We start from the raw sequence: 27313 nt of genomic DNA, 5'->3' as shown, positions 1-27313 counted from the left end.
TACTTTGCTATCTCCACTTCCAGATAAATGTTTAAGTGCTAAATTAACTCTGGAAGAAACTACCATCTGGATGCAGCAGACTAAAAAGCAAGGACTTTAATTGAATAAAAGGGAAAGCATTTGAACAGCAACAATATACATCTTTTAGACAGAAATAAGACAGTGGGATCATTTTCCTAGAACAGATCATTAGCTGCCTTGATTCATGTGAATGGGTCTTTTGCTGTGGCTTTGTCTGACTAACCTGGTCGGTAACCAGAGACTTAACAGAAGAAGCTAAGTGGTGCTTATTGCTCTAGAATACTTCTCCACTCTTCGGAATCATAGAATTGTAGCATTGGAAGGGTCCCAAGGGTCATTTAGTCCAACCCCATGCAATGCAAGAATCCCCCGTGCACAGCTAAAGAATCTCTAATGGATGGCCATCCAACCTGTGTCTTAAAACTTCCACTGAAGGAAAGTTTACCACCTTCTGACGCGGTCCTTTTCACTGTCTTCCTGTTGTAGTGTCCATCAGAGTTTGGAAGTGGGACAGGAAGGAAAAGCTAAAAGGAGGTTTTCCAGTTTGAATTTGGAGAAAGAAATAAGACATGGCTTATCCCCCTTCCCCTCCCAAGTGTATATCTCAGTTCCACAACCTTGGTAGGCCACTTATGTGTGATCATAGGATTGCCCACTTTAATTAAGATCCGGGATGAATGAGTTGCCTGGAACCAGATGCATCTTAGCTCCTATTCAGAAGCAAGTATCAAGTCTAGAGAAGGGTGCATAGGTTTGCAATCTGAAGCAACTCCACCCATTCACCATTGCCAGCTCCTTATGCCACCGCTTTCCTGTCAAATCTCTCTTCAGAATACATTTTCCAGGAAGACTTTAGCCCAACCTCTTAACCTTCACTTCCTAGAAATACTAAGCTAACTGCATTCATAGTTTCCATGATTCTGTCTTCCCTCCCTTCTTGTCCTTCCATTGTCTCCCTTTTGTTGAGATTTAGATGGCATGTTCCTCGGGGTAGACTGTTTTGCTTACGTTATAGTGTACATAAAGAATAAATAGGGAATAAACAAAGCAGTAACTGCTGGATGCTATTGCGACTAGTACCTTTTACTACACAGTAAAAGTGCAACTTACGACTTTTTCTTGTCTGGTTCCTTAAGGAAAGGGCCCATTTGTTAAGCAGCACTTGACTGCTTACATATGCCTCTGCTGCAGGTTTTGCTAAATAAAAGCACCACAGCAGAGAATACAAAATCATGCACTGAGTCACCAAAGGGAATTCTGTTTAGGAGATTCCAGGCGTGTTGGTGGCTTATTTGTGTCTGTTAGGCCTCTTTGCAGCATTGCAACCCACCCCTAATCACATTTACTTAATGTTCTATTGATTTAAATGAAATTTTATTCAGAATAAGTGTACAGAGGACATCAGCCTTTGCATCTTGAACTTGCTAGGACTGCTCAAAGAAGACTGTTCACATTGTCTGTTTTTGGAGCTCCCCCCCCCCCCCGTGTGAGGAATAAATTCTATTTACATGAGACAACAACCACATTTTCAAAGCTGGCGTAGAATGTGAAGCCATGGGTGGCCTTGGTATTACAACTCTAATTCCAGGCTACCACCAGGAAGCAGTCTAAGGCAGAGGTAGCCAATGGGATGCCCTCCAAATGTTGATAATGCAAAAAGAACACTAGCAAGCCAGATCAGGCCAATAGCCCGTCTGGTCCAGCATCCACTTCTCACAGTGACCAACCAAATGCCTGTGGGAAACCTCCAAGCAGGATCTAAGCACAAGGGAATTCTCCCCTCCTGTGGTTTCCAGCAACTGGTATTCAGAAGTATTAGTGCCTCCTAATGTGCTCCAACCAAACCAGCATACATTTTAGAGAAGTTCCTTACATCAGTGATATCACATTGTGACGTAATTCTCTTTTATCAGTGGTGAATACAACTAGTTAAAGGTCATTCAATAACTTTAAAGGGGGGAGAGAGAGTACTTACATTCTACTATATCTCAAGAAGGTTTAATTTGATCAGCAATTTCAGCGATCAGAAGTTCTGCATTGAATTTTGCAAGATGCAACTCCACTCCGGGACCTTAGGATGAAGGGCAGGGAATGAATGAATGAATGAATAACACAATGATAAGTTGACAGTTTTGCACAAAAGAAATGGTATATATTTTATGTATATCTATGAATATTTTACAGAAACTGTTGAATTTTCGTTCGTTTGGTTCCTTTAAATAAAGTTTGTTTCTCAACATATAGAAACAAAAAGTACTGTTTAACAATATAATAGTAAAAAAAAAAAAGATAACTCATGTGATAAGCTAACTCATTCTTCTGCATTTAGCACCATAATATTTTTGGACATAGTCAAGTTTAGTGAGGTGAACGAACAGGGCCCTCAGAAAGGGCTGAGCACAGGCACAATATATCCTCCACTGCCAGAGTTTGATAGTGGTTCACAGGCGGAATCCTCCACATTCCTTGGCTTCTTGTTGAAGGCCCGCAGTGAATGTCATTTTTGACAGCAATAGACAAGCCCTCTGATAAGGCTCAACCTCCTTGCTCCATGAAACCACCCCAGGCAGATTTCCTTGCTGGCTTCAGTAACAAGAGAAATTAGCTTGTTGCTGTTCCCTACTACAAAATGTGCCTTGCTTGGAGGACTTTGCTTGCCTGAGTCAGTGGGAGCCAGAGATTATATTTCTGCCTGCTTCTGTTAAGCAGCAGCCAAGATTGGCGAACGGCCTGGTTTGCAGTGTAGAGGCTGCTGTCTTGTCGCATGTTGCTACTAGTTTGTCAACTTGGTTTGCACAAAATCTTGCACAGCCCTGTGACTTGCATGCAAAAAACATAACGAATGCTGAATGCTTGCCGCCTCTCTCACTAGTGGAAATTGAACCAATGACAGCTTTTTACCTGTTTGTTCTACCACCCACACTGGTACCAAATAAGGTTTCAAGGAACACTTATTCATCAGCGCCATCTTCTGGTAAACCAGGGAAACATCAGATTTGGCCTATTTTTTGCTTCTGCAAATACGAAAATGATATTTAAAAGAAATTAAGTTGCAAACGATGTCTACTGTCCACCAGCCTTCAACCCCATACTTGGTGACTATTCTGCAATTGCCCATGAGATGGTATTATAAACCATTCGTGCGGATTTGATATCCGCCCCCCGGTGCTTTTACTGCTATTTTCTTGATCTAAAATACAGAGCAGATAAAGCAACTCTTTTAAACGGGGCAACATTCAGACCAACTCTAGGAAACTGCTGGAGTAGGTCTTGGCAGTGGCACCATCAGGGCTCAAATCGGGGGGGGGGGGGCAGAAGACCAGAACCTCAGTAGCAGAAGGAGTAAGATCGCTGCCAAATGCAGCAGGACTGGCTTACCACATTTTGAAGTGGGTAAAGTAATAAACATAATGATAACAATGTCAAGAGGACCATCCCTTAAGTCCTGAGTCTAAAATTACCTATAATTGCAGTCTTGGGTGATGCTCCAGTTTTGGCAGCCTCCCCCCAGCCCTCCCGCCATGCTGGGCTTTGGGAAGGAGGCGTTAGGGCTCTGTCAGGGTCCTAGAGTCCTCCTGTCTCCTTCCCAAAGCTGAGCAAGTGCTAACTAGATTTTGGGAAGGAGGCAGGAGGACTCTAGGCCAGGGGCGTAGGAAGGGGGGTCGGGGCGGTCCGCCCCGGGTGTCACCCTAAGGGGGGGGTGACAAAATGGCGGTCGGTCGAGGGCTACACTCACTGTAGGGCGGCTTAGGGTGCGCTGTCGTTATGGGCACCTCGAGCACAGTCTGTATCGGCACCGGGCATGCGCCATCTGTATCAGTGCTGCGCATGTGCCCCAGGCTGTTTGTCCCACCCCTGTGGGTGCTTTGCCCCGCCCCTCGACACCCCGCACCAGGTGCCAGAAAGCCTTCCTTCGCCACTGCTCTAGGCCCCTGACAGAGCCCTCACACCTCCTTCCTGCAGCCAGGCAAGTGCTTACCAGGTGCTCTCTCTCCTCAGCATCCAATGCATTGGACTGGTCACACTGCCCTAAAACCACCTCTGCCCTCCCCCAAGTGTTGGGTTATAGTTTAGAACTTGTTCCACTACAGTGGTCATTGTAAGCAAGCAATACTCAGCCCAACAACAGCAACAGGATTCACTTCAGCTATAGAAATAAAGCACTATCCCAACCTTTATATGCCAGAGGCCAAACCTGTCACTGCTTATCAGTCCTATCAAATTGTACACTTGTGTCACTTGCTTCAAGCAATATTAAATAATTTGCCACTTGTTGCTGGCAATTCTGAATTATTCCCACCCCCCGTGGCTTCTTACTATAGGACTGTGTCATTTCTTCTACTTCTTCTTCAATAAGTCATATTGCCAGTTGCAATTTAATTTCTTTTTGTACTTTAATATTGTACAAATCTTCAGGATCAAATATTGATGCTGTTCCACAATTTGTGTCCTGAATAAATGCTATAGAACTGTGCTTTTATCACCTTACATCAAGGATTATAGCTTTTATTTCCTGCCCTTACAGCTGTTTTCTGGAAATAAAATATTTTATTCCCTGGCAATTCTACAGCTGTGAAATATGTTTCTATAACTAACTGCTTTTGAAAATATGTAAGGTATAACTATATCAGCATAAAAGAGTGGTCGGAAACCTGACCCGCAGGCCAAATTCAGCCCAGCAAGGGACCCCATTTGGCCCACAAGACTGTTTCACACAAACTACGCCCACTGGCAGTGCACCTGATGTCAAAAGCAGGCAGGGAGTCCCATCCCATCAGCTGATGGGTGGTGACTCCAAGCCCACAGATAGGCTGTGCAACCAAGTTCTCCATGGGCAACTTGCTCATGTAGCCAATTCTTGCAGAAGACAGACTTGAAGTCACCACTTTAGGTGTCCAGCAGCACTTTAAAGCACGACGCAGGGTTCTTTGCAAGCCATGTGTGCTGCTTTGAAGTCCTGGCACTCATCACCTGATGTCATGTGACTGACAGCTGGGAGGCTTGCGAGCCGTGGGAAACACTGCTCCTATTATAAAACTACATGCAAGTACTCCTACTCCAATGAGTACTTCTGTTGCTATGTAACATTTACTTAAAACTCTAGTTATACTTTATAGCTTGGTATCGATGCGGTGTGGTGACCTTTGACCTTAGCCAAGGTAAGTAAATCGTGTAATGTTCTTCCTGCCATTTGCCAGATGTTAAATCTTGTTGCAACCAATTTTGTATGCAGTAGAAACTATTTCCAGAGGAGTAGTTTACTGTGTTGTGCTGTGTGCACATTCGTGGTTAATCTAGCTCCAGGGCGTTCCAAACTGCTTTTGTTTTTGTTTTAGCCCATGTGCACACAATGCTAGTCAGGATCCACAGACATCTTGGAGTTTCTGCTAAAAAGAACCCTGCATTTTGATGCAGTTTCTAACTGGGAAACATTGCTTGTTCAATGTGTGGTGAATGAATCCCAGATGTGTACAAAGAATACATGTGTTGGGGTGGTCCTACGTCTATGACATCAGCAGGGTGTGTGTAATCCCACATCCTACCTGCACTTTGGAATCATTCACTTCTGGCACTCTACTCACCTGTACTCCTCCCTGTGCCTATCAAACGTCATATAGTTCATTTCTCATAAGCTTCATGAGCAGACAAGGCAAGTGCCATGATGGAAGCTCTCCCTCTTTCTCAGCCTTGCTTCAGCCAGAGCACATCTCTCCTGGGACTTCAGGCTACTGAACCTGCATGGGAGAAGGTGGAAATGTTGAAAGCACGTGATGAAGCTAACCCTGTCTCCGCCCAATGGTGTGTACACAAAATAGGAGATTTCAAAACACACCAAGCCATTCCGATGTGTATAAAGGTAAAGGGACCCCTGGCCATTAGGTCCAGTCGTGACCGACTCTGGGGTTGCGGTGCTCATTTCGCTTTATTGGCTGAGAGAGCCGGCGTACAACTTCCGGGTCATTGTAGCCAGCATGACTAAGCCGCTTCTGGCGAACCAGAGCAGCGCATGGAAATGCCATTTACCTTCCCACCGTAGCGGTACCTATTTATCTACTTGCACTTTGAAGTGCTTTCAAACTGCTAGGTTGGCACCACCCGCGTCCCTTTCCGATGTGTATAAAGGCATGCAAATTTAAGTTGAAATACAGTGAGACAAAAATGGCCAAAGGTAGTATTTTCTGTATTTCAAAATTCTCAAGACGTTGGTCTGAATTAAAAAGCTTGTCCTGATGCTAAAGCTGATCAGTGTGAATGTGCAACACTCTCTGTTTTGGTACATTAATTCTATGTTTCCTTCCATAGGCACATGAATTATAATGGCATGTTTCTCACAATACCTGATTTTAAACATCCATATTAATCTCATAATGATAGTTTACTTCTGTTTTGTTTACAGGAAAACGAGTAACTGTCACAATTTTATTTTATACAGCCCAGTAATCTGCTTGTGTGGTTAAAATGCAACAGATTTGGGATTCAACTCAGCTTCGTTCCCTGCAATCAAATAATATTTTACCATCTGTATGAGACTTTTTTATTTTTCTATATAGATTTAGATGTCATCTTCTGCTACTGAACTAATACATTAAATATGTGGTGTTGATAATATTTCCAGAGCATTGGTCTTAACATTCCTATTCTCCTACTTAACATACTTATTTTGAGAATGGTCTGTTGCAATTCTTAAATTGTGTTACTCTCAAGAGGAAAATGTCTGATTGCACTGCAGACATAAATTCATGCTCTTGAACTACTGGCTGATTCTATGATGCTGAAGGTACGTAGTAAGAAGGTATTAATCATTCAGACAGCATTTTTAGATTTCCCCTGTTGGATGCCTGGAGTGGAGCAGGGCAGTAAAATCTTTGCAAGTCCAGTTGCAATGCTACCTACATTATGCATAGTTCCCCGGCCTTTTGCTTCTAACCAGTTTTCTCTACTGGCCGCACTTGGTAATTCAGAGCACACCAGTTGCTAATAACTCTATAGACAAATTGATCCTTTAGCTATTCTTCAAACTCTGAGTCATGCTAAACATAGAGTGCTAGCCACAGAGGCTTAAGTATAATTTTTTTAAAAAAAAAAAATTCTCCCTTTGGTATTGTCCAATATCACAGAAATCTGTAATTTTTCTGCTAAGACATTTCCCTCAGATAATTAACATAGTTTAATGAGGATGTTAGACACTGGCTTCTCTTATTGCTCCAAATTGCATACACACTATTGTTAGAAGTGAACTCTTGGGTGTTTCAAGGTCATCCTAATTATTCTTGGTTCTACATTGCACTACTTACAATTCAGGCTTCCTCAAACTTGGCCCTCCAGATGGTTTTGGCCTACAACTCCCATAATCCCTAGTTAGCAGGACCAGTGGTCAGGGATGATGGGAATTGTAGTCTCAAAACATCTGGAGGGCGGAATTTGAGGAAGCCTGACTTACATAATATTTGTCTGCCATATCCCCTGTGGTCTTGCACCTAACACATACATATCTTGTGGCAGACCTTACTGGGATGTCACTCAGGATGCACAGGGCAGGGCTTCGATGTCTTTCACCTTCCAAAGTTGAACTATTAAAAAAGAAAAAAAATCACTTGCAAGAATTGCACTGTGCCATAAATGCATGGTTTGACACTGAAATGGCAGAATGGCTGCTGCAGAAGCAGGCTGCTGCAGTTGGCTACAGTTGAACAGGGGGTTATTGGTTTATGGGGGGTTTTGTTCTTGTTATTATAATGTTATTTTGTGCTTTTATATTGTATTTTTATGTTGTGAACCATCCCGAGATCTAAAGATGAAGGGCAGTATACAAATTAAACAAAAATACAAACAAATGTGACATCAGCAATGACCCCCAAGGTATTTATGTGATGTAATGTCTGAACATCTTTTCTTGCGCTGTGGATATAAGCTGAAGCCTTCTTCAACAAACATGAGGAGCAGGGGCTACACTGTGCATAGTTGTGCCTTGAGAAAAACCCTGGATAAAAAAGGCTGGAGTGTAGACAAGCCCTTCATTAAAATGTTATTTTTAACTGAGGCTGTAGAATGAGTCGAGCTCAATAACATTAGCATACGGGGAGCTGAATGAATGACCTAGGTTGTGTTTCATGGTTGTAGGCAGGGTGGTGGAGTCAATGGGCAGTTGGAACATCTGAGGAATGAGACGGAGGCTTGGGACATCTTTGCTCTCCCAGGACCTCCTGCATCTGCCGCCTGAGGCTGGGAGAGACAACAGTAGCAGCCACGCAGTGAGGAAGTTCTGGCCTGTGTGAGACTAATATCTAGCTGCTTCAACAATCCATTTTAGGCCAGGAGAGGCAGCTGCAGAATGGTCATCATGGTTGGATCATCAAAGAACGGGGGGGGGGGTGCTTTTATACACCCCTTTGCCCTGCTGTAGTGACTATTGCATCATTATCTATTTTATTGTGTTTAAAATATACAGTGGTACCTCGGGTTAAGTACTTAATTCGTTCCAGAGATGTGTTCTTAACCTGAATCTGTTCTTAACCTGAAGCACCACTTTAGCTAATGGGGCCTCCTGCTGCCGCCACACCGCTGGAGCACGATTTCTTTTCTCATCCTGAAGCAAAGTTCTTAACCCGAGGTAATATTTCTGGGTTAGCAGAGTCTGTAACTTGAAGCGTATGTAACCTGAAGCGTATGTAACCCGAGGTACCACTGTATTGTAAGTCACCCTGTGAACTTCAGTTACTAGGCAGGATATAAATACTCCTAAATAATAAATAAATAAATAAGGACAAAACAAGCCAGAGTCTTGTGGCTTGTTCAGTCATCCCATCCTGAATGCGTGGTTTTATTTTCCTCAAACAAGCCATGAGCAGCAAACCAAGAACAAACTTTGGTTACTACTTGTGGTTTGTTGGGAGAGAAACAAACCACGAGCCCTAATTCAGCTGACACAACAAACCACACTCTGGCTCGTTTCATCCACAGCACACCAGGAACAGTGGAGGTACATCGTGAGACCTTTTGAGCAGCATAGAGTAGACCATCACGCTGCTTGTGCGAATTAAACCATAGTTCGTTTTAAGGTGCGGCTGAATGTGATGGGTGAACGAGGCCAATGCACAGCAAGATTATACCAAGTTTGTATACCTCCAAGTACATCTCATGCACATCTCAAAGCTCCCTCCCTCAGAATGTTAATGTACTTGCTTCCTCTCTCAGCATCACGCCCCCAGAATGTTAGCATGTACATCATACCCAAAGGACAGATGGAGAGGAGACGTCACAGATCTATGTATGGGATATATAGGGAATGACCTACAAGAGAGCCAACAGAGGTGAGAAAGACACAAAAATGACTGGGAGGGGGAGGGGGTTAACAGCCAGACTTTGCTTCAGATACTTCACCAAGGAGAAGAGAAGGACAAATTGTTGCTAAGGGAAATGAGACAGATGGTTGGAACAAACAACTTGCTGACTCTTTCAGGCCTTAAAACTCTCCAGATCCTGTTGTGAAGGAAGAGGGGGAAATTAAGCTGCCTGTGCAAACACACACACACACACACACACACACACAGCCTTAGGCATGTGTTTCCAACAAATGCACAGGTGTCACCAGCACACTGCTTCTGCTCTGTCCATCACCTCACAACATCTCTCCTGTGCCACCCCACCCCCATCTCTCGCTGTCCTTGTTTTCCCCACGATTGCCTCTACCTCCATCTCTTCTGCTTTATTAACCACCTCGGCCAGTTTGTTCCTCTTAGCAATTTGCTAGGAGCGCTGGATGGAGGGAGCCTAGCTAATGCTGTGCCTCTGGAATCGAGAGCGACCGAGTTAATGTCACGTCTCTGGGGTACTCCTGCGGAGTAGCTGCATTAAATGACGGTTCTGGAATGGAGTGCCTCTCTGTGTGTGATTGGGCTCTAGGACATATTGTCTCCTAGGGAGCACAGCACCACGACATTTAATGCCATCTGATCCTTTGGGTTTCTGCCTTTCTCACGACTGTGCCAAGGCCTGCCTGGCTCATGAGCCTCTCTGACTTGGATGAAGTGCCTGTGATTAAGAATCCAGTCAACATGTCCATGTAGCCGTCGCCACAATCCAAATCATAATAAAGACAGGCAGCCATGGGGGGGGAGGGGGAGAGCTGGGAGGCGGGTTGAGGTGAGAACGGAGCCAATAATTTGTCAGCTTTGTTGAAAGCAAGAAAACAAAAACCTGGTACTGGTATGTAAAGTTGGAAAATAAAACACACTTCCCAAAATATATGCCGCAAGCCTACTGTGGTTGTGGTACTGTTAAACTGCAGTGAATTAGAAATCTAGCCACCATTCTGTATTACAGGTATGGGGAAGCTTGTCTCTGACCCTCAAGATATTGCTGAACTACAACTCCCATCAGCCATGACAAGCTTGGTTGGGGTAATAGGAAGTTGCAGTTCAACAATATGTGGAGGTCAAAGGTTCTATGCAATTGCTATATAATATATACACCTTTTCTTTTCTTTCTTTTAATTCTTTTAGTCTAAATGTTTATAGGCTGACCAGTTTCTCAGGACAGCTTACAACAATGTCATCCCATTGTAGTTCTTAAAGCACATTTAAAAATACATACAACACTATAGGATAGCAAGAAAATGTAGCAGCGTAAAAGCATGTGGCAGAGGGGAGAAATCAAACTAAAGCTGAATCAGAAGAAAAGTCTTGTGATAATAAAAAGGTCTTCTTCCCCTGTCGCCAAAATAGCATCAACTTAGGCACCAGGTAAGCCTCTCCAGGGACAACATTCCATTGCCATGACGCCACCACTGAAAAGGCTCTTTTCCTGTGGAGACTTTGCATGGAAACTGTTACTGTTAGGCTCAGTTAACAGCTTCCCTGTAAGTGAAGCGTAGGGCTCCAGTGGTTCTGCACATAAGAAAGACTTGGGTATCAATAACTCTACATCATTTTCCCTGGCTTAATCCTGTTTTAAGTGCAGTTCTTTTTCCTCTGTATATAATTGCTGTAATTGCCACAAGCTTTTCACATTTTCTGTAATTTTGTATGCTGTTTTTAAATTGCCATGTAATTTTCTAGTTTTGTATGTTTATAAATTACTTTTTTAAAAAACCACCACTCTTCCTTTCGTTACACTTTGAATAATTCAGCAATGACCAATACTGGTTAATAGCAGGTCTTACGCCCTTCCCCCATCACTTACGGTCTTTGCACCTTTTTTGCTCTCACAATTTGACTGTAATTGCTCATTTAAAACATGTTCACATAACTTATTTCCACAAAACGTACTCCCTGAGCCCTCATATCCCAGCCAGATTGCTGAGATCTGGAGGAATGCTGTTAGCTGTCCCTCATGTCACAGAGCCTGGACTGTCCTTCACCAGAAGTCAGCCATTTAGTGTCGCTGGACCCATGCTATGGAATGGTATTCTGTCCTGCTTGAAATTGATTTTCAAAATGTTTTTATATTGCTTTGCACCACCCTGATATTTTGTGAGAGGGTGGTATATATATACGAGTTGTCGGTGCCCAGGGTAGTCCAGCTGTCGCCACCGATGCCACAGGATTAACCCCACTGCCACTGGATCAAAGCAGGGCCACGCTGAGCCACCTGCCCACCCACACAGGGGGACGCCCGCCCAGCTGATGGGGTCCTTGGCGGGCGGAGAGGAGCACTGGGTTGGGCCGTGCTGGGGGCACCTGTAGTGGGGGGGGCTCCTGGTTCACACCCGCTCAAAAAATTATGCACCTGGAGCTACAGCCCCCCCGGCAACGCCCACACAATGCCCCTGAATCTAAGAGTGAATAGGATAATGTCACAACACTATGTAACCAAATTTGACTCCCTGCAGATGCCAAATGAAATCAAAACATGGTGAGAACGATGCTTCCTGAGTAGGTGAACAATTTCACAGCAACCACAAAAAAAACTCAGCAAAAGGCCACAATGTGTTTCCGCGGTCATGTGGAAATGTTCACCAGGAACGTTATATAAGAGGTTCAGCAATATGTTCATAAAGGTTGATACATTTTACTTTCAATAAAACCAGTATATGGTGAAGCCTGCCTCCAGTGTAATCATAAGAAAAACATAAGACCTTCTGCCTGCTGTTTCTCAGGCTCCAGCCCCCTTGCTTCCTGAGCTCAGAGACCCCGGGGCAGAGCTTTCACCCTTCAAGTATGGAACTGAATATGGCCACCCAGAGCCCTTGCCTAGATCCTGACAATATCTAGTCACAGAAAACCACAAAATATCCAGAAAAATAAAAGGATGTTCACAGAACCAGCTTCTTTCCAAGAGTTATCCCTAGTTAAGGCATCTTTAGAGAAATATCCCCCTGTCCCCCACCATAAAGAAAAAACACTAGGCATGCTTGCTTTGATCAAGGATGCGTTCATTTCTGGTTTATTTATTACAATTCTTTATGCAGTACCCTGCCTTTCAGGATACAGATTCTTCCAAGCCAATGGAACTACATTTAAAAAAAACCCAAAACCAAAAATATAATAAACAATATCAAACTATAAAAAAGGTCATCACGATCCTTCTCCCAGGAGATTTGATGGTAGATGGACCCGGGAGGTGGTGAAGCAGGCTCCGAAGTGGTTTTTGTGTGTCTCCTCAGAAAGGAGACTTGGTGTGCTACCCTTTGAATTACTTTCTCCAATTCCTCTGAAGCACAGGTCAAGAACTCTGTTAAGGAGAGATGCCCATAAGGAGCACTGAGTCAGCAGCTAGCTTCTTAGCTCTGTTGCTGAAGCTGAGGCAAATGACAAGAGCTCTATGTCACTGGCATGCCTGTGTGAAGGACACCAACAGCTGGGAGAAGACAGCAACCGTGTATTCCCATTTGGGATGTTCTCCTCTCCGTGGCATACCTCGCTTCTGAATCTGGGCCTGAATGGAAGCACCCAGCCATGCAAGGAGGATAGAGTCAAAGGGATTGTGTTCACTTATTCCATTGAAGGGTCCATAATTTCATTGAAAAGGGAATAATCACAGCGAGGTATTTCTCTATCGGCTGTGTATACAGTTCTTGTTTCCACCAGCTGAAGTAGGTGTGCAGTTCATACTCTTGGTTTACCAGCAGGGTTAAATATGGCCTCCTCTGTGTTGTGGAAATTCTTGCCAACTGGGGAACATGCACGGTGTGGAGACAAGTGGACAGAAAGAATCTACACGCTGCTCTCATGGTACTCAAACCCAGAGTTTTCCAATTAAGCTGAATGTTGGGAGATTCAGAGCAGACAGTTGAAGTGCACACAGTGCACAGATGAGCTATGGAATTTGCCAGTCACAGGATGTGATTTGGACAGCTTTAACAGGGGATTAGACCAGTTCATGGAATGTAAGGATATCCCTGGCTACTAGTCAGGGTGGCAATATATTACCTCCAGTATCCTCCAAGTTATGCCTCTGAATATCAGTTGTTGGGGAACACAAGTGGGAGAGTGCTAGTACACATATATCCTGCTTGCAGGCTTCCCACACGCATCTGGCTGGTCATTGTGGGAACAGAATGCTAAACTTGGTGGACTTTTCATCTGATCCAGCAGCTCTTTTCTTTTGTCCGTTTACTACCAATGAGCTTCTGGCCTGTTTTCCTGAAGTTATGAAAGGTGCCCAAGAATTAACCCCCCACTCGGTATTCCAGGCGCTTACTCAGGGTTTGTGTTTCCTTTGAGAAATGAGGCACAATGGAGACTGTGGTGCCATTGTGATATATGGATTATTTACACATGTATACAACCTGATCCTACAATGGAGGGGTTCACAACATTAACACCCCAAAGGAATCTTGCTTCTCCCATAGCTGCAGACTTGGATTCAAACAGAAATCAAACATTGCTCTGACTCTCTCCTGCTTGTTGCCTTACTTCTAGGTCACATTCCTGCCCAAATTCTGCTCTCAATTCTGGCTTATTCTGTTGAGGGAGGGGGCTGCACCCATTTGCCATCTTGCAGCAAACACCTTAATCTCCCATCACCTCACCAGGAAGCTATGTTGGCCATTTCTTGGAATTAAAAGGCTGGATTAGTTTCTAACACTTGCTGGTTCCCCACCCACCCCCACCCCCCACATTCATAACAATATATTAAAAGGAAATGCTGGCTTTTACAGCATTTATAGTAGGGATTGCCTATATAAATGCCCATGTTATTTAGAAACTGAACAGCCCACAGTGTTGTGAACATCCCAATATAACTTCCTAGATTATTTGTTTCTAGAGCTGACCAAACCTGGCTTGAGTTTAGGGACATAGCCAGCTTTCCTGGGGTGCCGAGAAAGGCAGCCTTGGAAATGGTAGGGTCTGCCGCTGCTGGCACCAAAAAAGGGGGCAAGTGCCATCTCTGTGGGTGACACAGTGAAAGAAAATTGCATCAACAATGGGCCTCATGTTTTGCCTGTCCAACTCATGCAGCTGTGAAATGTGGTGAATTGTGCCCAAGCTGCTGGAGTACAATATTCTGTGGTTCTGTGAAATTTGTTGCTACTGTTATGGGTAATTCACAACTCATGATTACTGTTATTCAACTGTAATAATTATACACATGTTAATGGCACAGTATGTTGCTGTTTGTTTTAAAAACAGTGGGGTCTACTAGACCCCACACATCATCCTTGTAGTAGCCTTATGTATTTTACATTGTGGATATTATTGACCCTACTTTGCAGATATGTTAAGTTTTTTTTCAGTTACATGCAAATGATGTCATGCTTAATATTTTCTCACAGGTGTTTTATTTGTATGGTTTTCTTGGGGTACATTTGAACCTGAAACTGGACTGATATACTCAGTGGAGGATTAATTATTATACTAGCCTCTGTTAACTTATTCCAGGTTCCTTCAGTTGTTGGTCCCTGTAAGGTTAATAATAATAATGATAATAATAATAATAATAATAATAATAATAATAAAAAATCCCCATTCAACCTAAGGATCCTGGGAGATTTACAACAACTTAAAATACAATATTAAAAATAGTTTAAAAACTTAGAATTACAAAAAATGAAATCACATCAGGTACCAAAGGCCAGGGTATATATAATCAGCCTCCCTTCCAAAGGATTGGAAGGTAATATCCAATGTAATACCAGTTTGCAAAAGAAAATATCCATGGAGAATAAGACCCAGGAAAAAGCTGGGAATGTCAGAAACTTCATTGGAAATGGGAGTGGAAATTGTCATAATGTGCATGTTTGAGGTCGGGAATGGAAATCACAGAAGTGAAATATGGGGGGGCGGGTTAGACTGCAAACGTTACACACATAATTATGTTATTTTCTGCATTGTTTTGGACATTTCCCTTCCATCAAAATTAATCACACAATTAATTATGTTAGTTTCAGGCATAGTGGATAGTGAAATGAATAATATAGGTTTCAGTGGAAGCTGAATGTCAGTAGAATAGCACTGTTTATGATAAACACAGAATGGGACAGAAGTCACCAGCTCCTTACATCCCCAGAAATTGCTGCAACACCTTCACATTCTTGCTTGCTTGGCTACTATTAACAGCCAAAGTCTGGCACTTAAGCTGTTTAAATACATTTTATGCATAACATCTGACAGAGGCCTACATTTATTTTGTTGTTGTTGACTATATTCAGCCAGCGTTTGGTTCTTCCCTGCAGCAGTAATGGAAGCACAGATCCACATTCAACATAATGAATGTGAATTTCTCCCCACAATGCAGCTCATTCAAACCCACCGAGTGACTAACAATGGGTGCCTGGCAAGGGGCCACTCGGTTGCCAAGGAATCCCGGATGCCTTTGGAACACAAGAGGCTGTTACAAGGAGCTGTGCAGTTCAGCTACAGAACAAGGCCTCTTATTTGAAACTATTTTCAGAGACATACACAGTAAGAGGCACAGAGGAACATGCTTTTCCAAAGACTGTGGCAGTTTGCCAGGCAGGCTACTGTGGCCATTCTCTTCCTCTGAAGCCACAACACTAGAAACTGAGCTCTGCTTCCCCTGTTGGGCTTTACGGAAGCCCTGTGCTGGCTCTAAATGAATCAGAAAGGTCATTCTTGTTTACCAAATACCAAATGTCTCATTCTTGTGGGTCTCTTTCATGGGTCTTTGTTGGAGGAGCCTTAACTAGGCATTTCTGTAAACAAGCCTTCAAAGATCAGGTGTATGATGTAAAAACTAGAGCAATGTTGGCTTCATCCTTTAGCAGCAGCTCATTTGTATGGGAGAAACAGTTGACGGAGTGCCCAGTGGATGGTCTCTTCAGAGCTGGCAAAGGCTGATAGCAGCCATAGCTTATCTCGGAAATAAGTAGAAGTGATACCTGAGTGTCATTACCTGGGACCCAGGTGATGTCATGACCTGAGACCCACTGGGGTCAATACGGCAGGCAGGCATTTCTGAGCATACATTGCTCTCATACATTGCTTTCACAGCTCTAATATTTTTGCTTTGAATCAGTTTCTACTGAACAATAGCCTACAGTCCTCTGTCAGCAGCTAGCAGGACACCAAGGAGAGGTTGTGCCGATTAGAACGCAGGAGATCTGCCAAGTTCCTTCAGGCTAGCTGGAAGGTGAAGTACAGAGTACCCCTATACTGACATGCTCTCACCCTGTCACAGAACATGTTTCTGATACACAACTGACCTCAGCCTGCTAAGTGCTGAGCCTGCACAAACAGTCACAACCACAATGTATCTGTGCCATTGTCCTGCATAAAAGTATATACCTAGCTAAGCAGAGATTTTTCATGCACCTCAACCTGTCTTTTTGCTAACAAGCAGGGCATCGCTTATCAGCTTCACATAACAGAAAGGTGAAGTGGTCTTGAAGAGACCAGAAGCTCCAAACTGACCGCTTCATGTAACAGACTACCAAAAATGCAACGTTTTGCACGAGACAGAAGAATAGTGAATTTATAAACTTTGTTCAGAACTGTCTGTTGCCATGGTACAGCTAGTAGACAGGAGCGTGCTTTTTGGTATACCAGTAAGGAGTCCACAAGCTGTCCACATGTTCTGTTATCCAGTCATGTTTCTGAAAGGGATCGTTCACGAGCTAACCATGTAAAGAGAATGTTATTAAAGTGTCTTGAATTTTGTATTCGGGGTCCAGAATTTGGAGAACGCCTCTGGATCATTTATTCTTACTGCGGTCTGCAATAAACACACCCAGGGGGTGCATGACCCCTACACATGCCTCCATCAACTAATTTTTTTGTCATTTTTTCATGGTAATATTACAGATTTTATGGTCTGTTGTTTTTTAGTACAGTGGTACCTCGGGTTAAGTACTTAATTCGTTCCGGAGATCCGTTCTTAACCTGAAACTGTTCTTAACCTGAAGCACCACTTTAGCTAATGGGGCCTCCTGCTGCTGCCGCGCCGCCGGAGCACGATTTCTGTTCTCATCCTGAAGCAAAGTTCTTAACCTGAAGCACTATTTTTACGTTAGCGGAGTCTGTAACCTGAAGCGTATGTAACCTGAAGCGTATGTAACCCGAGGTACCACTGTATACCTAAAATATTTTGCTTATTAGGGGCTACCCCACATTTTGTGTCTTGGCTTTTGAAAAATAGGGGGTCCTCAGTAATTAGCTAATTGGGAACCCCTGCTGCATAGCATTATGCTGCTTCTATGATGCTGCCTCTGTCATCATTACCACTGATTACCTGCATCTTCTGAAAAGACAGCTTCCCTCCCTGCCCCCAGGCTTTCCCTGAATCCTGTCTTCTGTATGTTCTAATGCTTTATTGTATTTCTAGTATTTTTATTGATGTTCTCAGTATTTTGCATGGATGGGTTTATGGTATAGTTATGTAATATTTGCCTACACTGCTTAAACATATTTTATATATTGAGCAGTATAAGAAATGGTCTTAGATAAGTAAATACAAATAAACAAGAGGCACTCCTTTCAGGGGAGGCACATTGTTAGGAAGTGATGGAGGAACAAGCACTGCTGGTGCTCACCTCAGTTCTGTGAATACTGATCAAGAGCAGGCTCCAGTCTCTGGGGAAGTGAAGCCAGCACCTTCCGCCAGCAGTAAATTGACTTTCAAAAGAAGAAAATAAATATTTTAAAGGCTTGCAGAGCAATCTCTGCATAACAGATCAGTTATACAAAGGCTTTAGCCGTTTCTCACTTGAGCGCAGGAAATAAACCTTAACAGGAAGGTTTTCGCCTTTTTAGAAAAAGGCAACTGGGAGAGCCGAATCTCCCATTTTTGTGTGCTGATTTTTATCCATTCAGGCTTGTTCACATAGGAAAGGGGCTGCCTAATGAGTAAAACTGCTGAGAAATTTAAGTTACTGTAAAGGAGTGGTATTAGGATTGCTGACTGGGATTAGGCATTCACAACGTATTTGATCAGCCTTAAAAGTTGCTTTGGGTTTACCCTTATAAGTTAAGACTAGGCAGCAATTGGATGACATGTCCAGGCCCAGGACATTTTACTGCCTGAGGCAGAGAAGCAAATGGCACCCACTCCACCCACACTCCACCCCAAGTCTAGGTGCATAGCACCCAAAGCCAGCTACGTTATTCTGGCACCTGTAAACAAAAATCCCCAAAAGCAATTCTCCCCGGCAGCAAAAATGCAACAACAATAATATAACTAGCCCCTTTCATCCAAAACTTAGGTGTCCAAGGCAGTTTTAACCTGATACTGCAGCTTCTTCTCCAATTATTTTACACTGGAGGCAGTCTCCATCAGCCCTAGCTATCATGATCAATGGTCATGAATGACCACAGGTTCTCTATGACTGTGATGTAAGGTATGCATGTGGGTGTTTTTAGATAAGGTATTAACTTTCAAGGCAGAGAAACTATTTGACAGGGCACACACAGACACAGAACAAAACAAAACATGAGCAAAGCCAAGTGTCTCCCCTCCCCGCTTGACTACGAAATGCCCATAAGTAAGATTCAGGCAAAAGCTACAATAAGCATACCGTACTTCTTCTCAGCATCCCTTGGGCTTACCTTTGAGTACTTACTTGGGAATGGAGTGCAAAGGTCCTCTTTCCTCTGTGTTGCAGATTCTTTTATATTGTTTTCCTGGTCACTATAAGCCCTGCTTCCACTAAGGGGTCCTTTTTCTGGGCTGTTTGTGCAAGATGAGTCTCCAGCCTCCATGAGGAACTACAGCTGGAATGCATGATTTAAATATTGAGGAAGATTGATACAACTGCTCAGTACATCACAAGTATTTTGCAGGAAGTCCAGAAGAGGAACTGCTAGCCATATGGAACTTGACACAATCTTCCAGATGTTAATATGATTATTTATTATTTAGAGGGCTGCCAGACAAGGTCTGTGAAAATTCCCCTTTTTGAAGCTGCATGGTTGCCTAGTTACATACTTTTTAAAAACTCATTGTCTCAAACACTTGTTTTATAATTGGCTTTATTTTGGTTTTTCTATTGCTAGCAATATTGTCAGCTGTAGTGGTGCATTTTGTAACTTTATAAAAACAAATGACCTTGTTGATAACTTGACCTTTTTACATGATGTGGGGCATTCACCACGTACATTCTTTGCTGATGTTTTTTTCACAGTTTATAAAGCTTTGTGTGATCTACAGAGCAATCCTCAGTGTGCCCATGTGTTGTGATGGCGATGTGGTAGATCTACCAGCACACTCCAAATACTGCCAACTCATGCCAGCCAGGATGGAAAGGAGGGATCTTTTTCACTATGCCAGCTGAGTGAGCAAGGACTGGGGCCCTTGGAAGATCTGTGGGGCTTTGGATCCAACAGATCCAATGCAGTTGCACCCTGCCCCCAAACACCTCATTTGGGGGCTGACTGCTCCTGCTGATGTGAGTGTCTTGTCTCTGAGTGTTGTCTCTGACACTGTGGAGCCCAGGGAGCCATGGGTTATGATGGAAGCTGGATGAAGGCTAAAGCCCAATTGGTGCAAGTCTTATTCTGGCTAGTGCACATAGCCATACCATAACCTACCATGTAGCAGTGTGGGTTGCAAAAAGGGCACATTTCATAGCTTGCATTGCATTCTCTAGCAACCAGCAGGCTGAGCTATTTATTAAGGTCCAGAGGCTGCTGACATGCATTGTGGGAGAGGGACTTCTGGAGCATCTGAGGACCCACAGTGATCAACTGGCTGCACATTTTGAAGATAAAAGTCTCTCAACATCAACGTGATAACATTGCAGTTCCAGTCAAAATATCCAGTGCTGGTCTGTGATGTGTTATGGGATTTTTATTTTTATTTTCAGTTCACGCAGCCTGATGATGTGGACACAGTGCTTGCAGCTATATGTCTGACCACAAGCCCTCTGTACCCCTGACCCTCTTGGCTTAGTAAATCTAGGTTTTCCTGGTTGGTCCCAGAGTGTGATGAACACTTTCTTGAGTGTTATTTTGAAAATGGTGGTGATATGGCCACTCCTAAAGAAACCAGCCTTAGACCCTTTTGTTTGGACTAACTGCTGACCAGTCACAAATACTCCATCCTAAGTAAGGTGGTTAAGAGGGTCGTGAAGGGGCAGCTGCAGGCATTCATGGCTATCACATATTATCTAATTTCAGTCTGGGTTCAGGTCTGACCATGGGACAGACCTGGCCCTGGTTGCCCTGATGAATTAACTTTACCAAAAGTGTATGAGCCTCAATCTCTATGTGGCTTTTGCCACATGCTTTGTATCCTCCTGGACCAGCTCCAAGGAATGGGAATTAGGGGCCCTGTGCTACAGTGGTTCTAATCCTACTTACATGACTAGGCCCAAAGAATAGCATTGGGAGAGTACTACTATTCAGCCTCCCCAGTGCTTTGGCATATCCATATGAAACTTTTGGAAGAGGTCATTGGGAAATCTGGGGCATGGCCCATCCCTATAGAAGGTAGAAGCCACCGCCAAAGAAGATAAAGAAGATTGGTAGAATAATTCAGTGAATATGCAGGACACATTAGACAATTTGAAACTCAAAAAGACATTGGTTTTTTTCCTTTCTTTTTTCTTTTATATAAGGGGAATGTTAAAGCATAATCTTGTGAGCTTTGTGTATAGGCTTTTACATTAGCTGAACTTTTAAAAGTCACTTGTAATAAGATGAATAAGGTTTAAAAATTAGATTGTTAAGAATATAAGATGTTAAGGGCGTGCATGAATAAGAGTAAAATAATGGAACCAGGAGGGGGAGTGGAGGGAAGTCAGTTAAGATTTATGGCTGAAATTGTTAAAAGTGAATTTATTCGTTTTTTGTTATTTTTGGGAAATTAATAAAATGTTATCCAAAAAACAACAACAACACGGAAATCTGGGGCAGGGTCCTTACTGTATGCTGATGATACTCAGCTCTGCTTCTCCACAACATCTGAATCAGGAGACACTGTGCAGTGGGATGGATGAGAGAAAATAAGCCTGAACCCAAGGAAGATGAAGGTCCTGGGGGGGGGGAGAGTCCTGTGACTGATAACTTAAGATATTGCCTGCCTTGGATGGGGTTGCAGAAGCAGATATGCCATCTGCGGGTGCTTTGGGATCTAGCATTGTAACTGGAGGCCCAGGTGGCCTTAATGGCTAGATCAGGAGTAGTCAACCATTTTATACCTACCGCCCACTAATGAATCTTTCTTGATGGTAAAATTTCCTTACCGCCCACCAGTGCTCGGTGGTGGGAGCGATTCAGTTTGTGCCGTAGAACCCCCTACCACCCACCTAGAATCCTGAAACGCCCACTAGTGGGCGGTAGGGACCAGGTTGACAACCCCTGGGTTAGGGCTACCTATTACTAACTTTGGATGGTACAAGAGCATTGACTCTTCCTGGACTAGGATAGCTTAATCACAGTAGTCTTGGCACCCGTGATTTCAAGACTGGATTGCTGCCCTGATGCTTGGTCCAGAAACTGCAGTTATTGCAGAACACAATTGCTAACAGGAGCGAGGTACTGTCAGCACGTTGTATTTGCATATTATACCTGGCTCCTGATTTAGATCCTGTGAAATAGTAAACACACACACACACACACACAAATACATTGGGATTATACAAATAAATAACAAATGAAATGAAATATTATTTTACTATTTATTCCTAGAAGATACTGAAGGTTTAATATTGAAACCCTTATCTATGTGAACAGGGGCAGTCCTAAACTCTCTGTTGTGTATAGTGTTAGGAAAAAGGAAGTGCATGTATGTTTCAAGTCAATTTCACATATGTGCCAAATTAGGTGGTCTTGGGTTAGCTTTACTCTCTTACTCTCTCTCTCTCTCTCTCTCTCTCTCTCTCCCACCTTCTGTCTCTTAAACTCTCTCAATTTGCAACACAGACCACAATTTGCAACACTTACACAGCTGATGCAAGAATTACCCCCATATATTATATGTAAAGTGCTGCAAATAACACCCCCCAAAAAAAATCCTGTACAAATGCTGTGTTGTTATCAATTTGTCACGCATATGAAGATCAGCTCATCTGACTACTAGTACAGCATCATCTTAAAGGAAACAAATATGGAAATAGGACTGATTATGCATACCTAATAAATGAGGCCTTGTTTAACATGAAGCTCCCAGAATTCCTCTCAGTGCTGGCTGGTCATTTTCACAGCGGAATGTGAGGCAGTCACAAGACTGCAATGTTGCTTGTCAATTGAATGGAGTCATGGCCATTTTCGCTAGCAACACAATAGGTTTTTTTGCATACTTCTTAGCAAATGAAAATGCTATATTGACTAGAACAGTCATTTGATTTCTTAATTATTAGCTGGTTGGAAAGTTATAATAAAGGCACAGTAACTTATAAAATGTTCCATTCTTGAATATTTTCTGCATTTTCGGTTCTTGAACCTATACAGTGGTACCTCGGGTTAAGTACTTAATTCGTTCCGGAGGTCCGTTCTTAACCTGAAACTGTTCTTAACCTGAAGCACCACTTTAGCCAATGGGGCCTACCGCTGCCACTGCGCCGCCAGAGCACGATTTCTGTTCTCATCCTGAAGCAAAGTTCTTAACCTGAGGTACTATTTCTGGGTTAGTGGAGTCTGTAACCTGAAGCGTATGTAACCCGAGGTACCACTGTAATGGGTCTTGAACTGATGGTGTCAGGTGGAGATATTCTGCTTGTACATCACCACCTAGCTCTGATGAAGGGAGGAAACTGGAGGAAGAACAGCCTAATCAACAGAGGAAACCGCCTTCCTTTAGAAAGCTACAGCAAACCAGATGATACTGACTCCCAAAAAGGTTTTCAGAACAGGCTAGCTTGATAGTCTAAGCAACTCGAAGACCAGCTCTTAAATTTCACAGGAGCAGGTGCTGATCCCCTTTCCCCCTTTTGCATATGTCTGACATTGGTTGTGGCTTTTATTCCTGTTTCACAGATACTACGCCAGCCTTGTATTTAAGCACTAGCCTGGTAACCATAGGTGACAAGAAATTGCATGCAAGAAAGTGAAGGGGCTGGTAGAAGTAGGAGAGATCATTCTGTTTCTCCTCTGGGCCCAGCACAGAACCAAGTGGGTTGCTAGGGGAGGGAAGACACCCTACTTTGTACCCAGTATAATAATAATAATAATAATAATAATAATAATAATAATAATAATAATATATTTATTATTTAGACCCCGCCCATCTGGCTGGGTTTCCCCAGCCACTCTGGGCGGCTTCCAAAAAAATATTAAAACTACAATAAAACATCAGACATTAAAAACTTCCCAAAACAGGGCTGCCTTCAGATGTCTTCTAAAAGTCAGATAGTTGTTTATTTCCTTGACATCTGATGGGAGGGCATTCCACAGGGTGGTCGCCACTACTGAAAAGGCCCTATGCCTACTTCCCTGTAACTTCACTTCTCGCAGTGAGGGAACCGCCAGAAGGCCCTCGGAGCTGGACCTCCTCAGTGTCTGGGCTGAATGATGGGGGTGGAGATGCTCCTTCAGGTATAGAAATACTGTACAGTGGATTACTGCAGGAGGTGAGGAACACTCCATCTGCCAGTCCCCAGTAGGCTAGTAAGTTTTGTGGTCTTATTTACAAGGCTGTGTGTATCATACTATGTAACAGCATAATACAGAGACTATGGTAGAATTTTGTGGTGTACTCAGCCATCGACTGGACCTATGGTGGGGGTCCTTTTTCTGTGCATTGACACAGTAATGACAACCCAGCCACTCCTGCTTCTTTGCACTCTTGGTCCAATTTGAATTGTTCCTCATACTGAGACAGGAAAATACATTCAAAAACAAAATGGATACACACACACACACACAAACTTTAAAGCACATTTTAAAATATGGCTGAGAAAAACAACAACAAATTGGAAAGCTTTGTGAAATGTCTCCCCTCCTGCCAAACCAAGTGTCGCCCTCTATAAGAAATCACCTGTATTTTTATTTTGCCTTTTATATTCCCTCCTCCGCTTTCTACCTTTTGCTTTGAAATGCTCCTTTCCCCTTTAACATCACATTAATAACACCCACAAGTGATGGCGCCAAAACACAATGCATGCAGCCCAATTCTGTGTATTACAGGTAAATCCTATTGAGTTCAATGGAGCTTACTCTCAAGTAAGCATGCTGAAGTATTGCAGCCTATAAGGCATTCTGGGTGTCACTGCTGAAAATGCCACCTTCACCTGGTTTCTGTGCTAAGAGGCAAGGCTGTATTTGCAATATGTCCTGACAACATGTTGACATCCATTTGAAGGGCAGCACAAGCATGAGGCTTGCTCTCTGATGGTTCCCGGGAGCATTCTTTAGCCTGCACTGACCTTCACTTAAGGAGGAGCCTGCTTGCCAGTCATCCTCCTTCAAGTCACGTCTAAAGCTGTCGTGAACAGGGAGTGGGAGGGGCACAAACCAGGCTTCCTTAGGACAACCCAGCCAGCTCAAACTGATGTGTGCCTATTGCATTATTCAGTGGAAACTGGAGCTGAAGCAAAATCACATTGAAATAGCTCTTGCCTGGCCGCTGGGGCCACATTACCAGTGACACTGACTGACTCACTCTCCGAGACACTCCAACTGCCAGTTTTACTTCAGATCATATCTGCCGGTAATTTGATCATGTCTTCTGTGCGTGCGCACATGCACACACACACCCCAACTCTGTGGTTACTTTCCCCATCAGGCTTCTTCATCTTCCTAGCTAGAAAGCTCAGGAGCCCCATGTCAGCTTATTTCTGGCAGAAGAAATCACATTTTTCTTCTTACCAGACATCAGCAGGTGGCAGAGACATTGGCTGGTGGCACAAAATGATTTCAAGGGAAGGGTACGGAACAGGAAGGCCACAAAGGTTTATTGTGTGTGTGAAAATACATAATCCCCCAGCTCTAATAATTAGGTTCCCTGTAGCTATGTGGCTGATGAGACGCTTTCTTTGTAGGATTTACAGCAGTGATGGGGAACCTACAGTCCACGGGTCTAATTAAGCCTGCGAAACCTCAGAGGTTAGTTCTCCAGTCCATTTTGGGCAAACCTGTACATGCCCTCGATATTTTTGAAGTTGTAAAGCAAAGGTGGGCAACCTGAAGGCAGGGCTGTCTTATTATTAATTTTTTGAGTCCCTCTCTGGGAGTCTTTTCAGGAAAAAGAAATGCTCTAAATAATGAATAAATAGGTATTTGGGTAACAGATGATACAATTAACACCAATGCTAGATCAGCTGTTGGATTTTTGTGGCCTAATAATGCTGGCTTGCTTACACTAGTGCTTTATTTTACTTTTCATCCACAGTTCATGAGGACATTTCCCTCAAATTACCCAATAGAGACTGGAACCTCTGCCTGTCCGACAAAGAATAGGAGTTGTGCATTTATGGTGGTCAAGCAGTGGGGAAAGAATGGCAGGCTTGATGTTGTTGTTGCTGCTTAAAAAAGTGTTCTTGTATTTAAATATTTCTAGTAAACCTCAATTTTCATTGAGAGCTGAAGGTGAAGCAGGGAGGGTGTGTGTGTGTGTTACATTTTATTGAAAATGAGAAATTGGCATTTCCACTTTAAAGGAGAGCCAAAGCCACATACAAAACATTTTATGCTGTCTCTACTTTTTGATTCAAAGAAATGAAAGTGTGAACAAATTCACATTTTGTCAGAAGCTTCCAGTTTGGTCAGTCTTGTAGAGCAGCATAATACATCATCATCATCATCACCATCATCATCATCTTACCCAAGCTACTGTGACTGATGTTATCATATGAAGCTTTTGACTTGAACTTTTGTTTCTCCCTCCCCGCGATGCTTCATAGTAACCCCAAGAGGAAGATTCAGTAGGCTTTTGATGCTTTCCCTTGCCTCCTTTTGCTAAGGAGTCTTACTAATGGTACAATCCTAACCCCATTTACCTGGGAGCAAACCCCATTGACTTGCTTCTGAATAGATAGGCTTTCCCTGTAATATATCTCTAGGTGGGAGATTTCTCTTACAGTCATCTGCCTGCCACCAATCTTAATCTGTTTCTCTGCTGTTGCTGCCCCCTTGTGACTTCTGCTGGGGTTTACAGCCCAGTGGAAGCCCTTTATATAACTTGTGCTTAAACTGCCATCTCCCCCCTTCTTCCCATGTTCATAATACAAATGGAATTCAAAACTGGCTCTGTTTTCTTCTGCTGCCATGCAGTAACAATGTCCACCGTGTTTAAAGGTGTTCTTAATCATCCATTGTGAAATGACACCAGGTCCAGATCTCTCAAAGCAATCACTGTAGAGGTATAATCCTCCTTATCTCAGTAAATCAACCTTCAGACTTCTGGAGGGTGGTGACATTCAGTGACTAAGATCCAGGCTAGAGGAATTCACCCATGAGGGCAGCCCCACTGTGGGTGAGCAGCACAGCCTCTTGACTATTCTGCCTGCCAAGCCATGCTGGAGGAGCTGAAAGAGAAGCTTCTGGCCGCCTTTCTCCCTTTCTTGTTTATATCTCCTTATCTCTCTTCCTACATACTTAGGCTGTGTATACACACCACCTATTTAAAGCACACCCCTCCCCCCAAAAATAAAATTAAAAACTCCTAGGAACCGTAGATTACCCATTCACATAGCTGCAATTCCCAGCACCCATAACCAACTGCAGTTCTCAGGATTCTTTGGGTGTGTGCGCTTTAAATGCATGGTGCATATGCAGCCTAATTTTCCTTAGGAATTGGGAAAGGGTAGAGCAGGGCAAATGAAATGCCTAAAAGCGCAGTCCTACACAGGTCTACAAAAAGTACATTTTGTTGAATTCAACGGAACTCGCTTCCTGCTAAGTGGGTATACAGTTGCAGCCTAAAAGAGACAAACAATGGAAGGAGAGTCTCTCCTTCACTCTAGGTACGATTTATCTGGCATGGTCTCCTGGCAGGTGGGGTAGCCCTCATTTTGCAG

The 27313-nt window shown here is 43.3% G+C and overlaps 2 long non-coding RNA genes across 7 annotated transcripts; one reads left to right on the top strand and one right to left on the bottom strand.

Moving 5' to 3' along the window:
• Positions 1–98: 98 nt before the first annotated feature.
• Positions 99–26815, bottom strand: LOC310746924. Of its 6 annotated transcripts, none has more exons than XR_014540809.1 (6): positions 26119–26815; positions 18980–19130; positions 7527–7592; positions 5604–5756; positions 2429–3035; positions 99–2092 (listed from the first exon to the last, which is right to left on the bottom strand). It is a non-coding gene; the product is annotated as an uncharacterized lncRNA (long non-coding RNA). The 6 variants fall into 6 exon arrangements; XR_014540810.1 differs by lacking the exon at positions 26119–26815 and adding an exon at positions 17954–18035 and having other exon boundaries at positions 18980–20956; XR_014540811.1 differs by lacking the exon at positions 26119–26815 and adding an exon at positions 17954–18035 and having other exon boundaries at positions 7532–7592; positions 18980–20956.
• On the top strand, positions 15587–17665 carry LOC310746954. The gene is made up of 3 exons (XR_014540820.1): positions 15587–16030; positions 16765–17240; positions 17485–17665. It is a non-coding gene; the product is annotated as an uncharacterized lncRNA (long non-coding RNA).
• Positions 26816–27313: the final 498 nt, after the last annotated feature.

Source organism: Podarcis filfolensis, assembly GCF_964270895.1.
Source record: "Podarcis filfolensis genome assembly, chromosome: 1".
Classification (NCBI taxonomy): Eukaryota; Metazoa; Chordata; class Lepidosauria; order Squamata; family Lacertidae; genus Podarcis; species Podarcis filfolensis.
This window is presented reverse-complemented; position numbering and strand designations above follow the sequence as displayed.